The sequence below is a fragment of the Salvelinus alpinus genome, chromosome 7 (assembly GCF_045679555.1).
Source record: "Salvelinus alpinus chromosome 7, SLU_Salpinus.1, whole genome shotgun sequence".
NCBI lineage: Eukaryota > Metazoa > Chordata > Actinopteri > Salmoniformes > Salmonidae > Salvelinus > Salvelinus alpinus.
In genome coordinates, this window is record NC_092092.1 from 80,225,801 (window position 1) to 80,228,054 (window position 2,254).

At 43.9% G+C, this 2,254-nt stretch overlaps 1 protein-coding gene across 1 annotated transcript in view; it reads left to right on the forward strand.

Moving 5' to 3' along the window:
- Positions 1-2,254, forward strand: part of LOC139580243 (complexin-2) — a 109,818-nt gene that overhangs the window by 14,243 nt on the left and 93,321 nt on the right. The gene's annotated exons all lie outside the window — the stretch shown is intronic.

A 2,254-nucleotide genomic window follows, 5' to 3' on the forward strand; every position in this document is an offset into this window, starting at 1 on the left:
CTCCTGTTTCTCCTGCTCCACTGTTCTGGCCCTGGGCACCCACACTATCACTGCCTTTAGTTGATGTAAGAAGTGGTTGTCCTGGTAACAACCCCTTAGACCTGTTGCTATGAAGCTAAACAGAGTGCTGTAGGAGGGAAGACAGCTAGGAAGACAGTTTGGAGCTCTGCACTGAACACAGTTCCTGGCACAGGTGCTGTATCTATTGTTTCTCCCTAAATATTGTCACTAGAGTCATCACTCTTTAAAAGAGCGTTGCTTCTGTTTGCAAAGTGTGGCAAAGAAACAAGCTCTGAAACACTTAACCACCAACCTCCTTGTGTCATTGTAGTGTTTGCAATTTTTATTTTTTATTTAACCTGGCAAGTCAGTTAAGAACAAATTCATATTACAATGACGGCCTACCCCAGCCAAACCCGGGCCAATTGTGCGCCGCCCTATCGGACTCCCAATCACGGCCTGGATTCGAACCAGGGACTGTAGTGACGCCTCTCTTGCACTGAGATGCAGTGCCTTAGACGGCTGCGCTACTCGGGAGCCAAATATATGTCCAAGTTATGGATATTCATGAAGGGAATATTCTCATCCACCAGCTTGCTCTCTCTCTCTAGCAGTTGGTCCTGGGGACGACGTTAGTAGACAAGAGACAAGGAACGTTTTGTCATACATATGTTATTAGACTACGTAACCTAGCCTGGTCCCAGATCTGTTGTACTGTCTTGCCAATAGGAGTTTTCCTCTCTACACTGTTTCTTCTTTAACCTGTTTCCTCTCTACACTGTTTCCTCTTTAACCTGTTTCCTCTCTACACTGTTTCCTCTTCAACCTGTTTCCTCTCTATCCTGTTTCCTCTCTACACTGTTTCCTCTCTATCCTGTTTCCTCTCTACCCTGTTTCCTCTTTAACCTGTTCCCTCCCTACTCTGTTCCCTCGCTACCCTGTTTCCTACCTACCCTGTTTCCTCTCTACCCAAACCTGGGCCAATTGTGCACCGCCCTATGGGACTCCCAATCACGACCGGATGTAATGCAGCCTGGATTTGAACCAGGAGATACAGTGCCTTAGACCACAGCGCCACTCGGGAGCCCAACGTAAAAATAACTCCAGACGACATGTTGTGTTCAGGACAGAGACAATTCACTTTCTGTCATTTAGATGATAATAGTTCGTTTATTTGACAGGGACATTGACAATGTATTACAGATTGTAGCTACAGCTAATTATCATCTGTATAAACCTACCAAACCAACAAACTATGAATTCATTCATATGGTTGCTCACAAACCTCACACCGAGCACACGTCTGATGGAGTTTGCGTTGTGCTTTGTCTTTGTCACTGAAACATCTGTGGGCCTGGTTCAATGCACGACTGACAGGATATTTTTGATACAGCAATAATTCAACCATCATTCTGCTATGAATTTTGTTTGAAGCCAATTTAGTCTAATTTGCTGTTTTGTATGTGCTCTTGTCTAAACATTCATTCACATCCGATTCATCAGGAAATCATAGACTGGAAATAGGTCAATTTCACATACTGCACTTTTATGCAAAAAATAAATAAATATGTATTTTTATTTTATTTATGGATAGGCCTTCATATTCTTCAACATGGAGGTGTGCCAGGACAGGGTATGGTAGAACGGGGATATCTCCACGTCCGATAGGGAGGGTAGGGCAGGGTAGGACCGGACTGGGTAGGACAGGGATATCTCCACATCCGATAGGGAGGGCAGAGCCCTGAGTTTGAATCAATTGGAGATGATGTCACATCCACTTTGTAAACCAGGGAAGGCTATTTTGAGTGTAACTTAATTACCCCCTTCCATTTCCCCTTCCACACACACACACACACACACACACACACACACACACACACACACACACACACACACACACACACACACACACACACACACACACACACACACACACACACACACACACACACACACACACACACACACACACACACACACACACACACAGTGAGGCAAGGTCCCCAGACCTTTAACCCAGATGTTGCCAGAGACACAGATTCACTGATGCCACTTATGATAAAAAATATGATAATAATAATAATATGTTTCATTTGCGACTTTTAAGATACCCAAGATATTCATGAAGGTACCCAAATACCAGATACCCAAATCAAATAGCAAATATAAACTTGACAATACAGTCCAGTACTGTCACTGATGGGATATAGTCCAGTATTGTCACTGATGGGAATGTCGGTAGAGTGAACTGTAT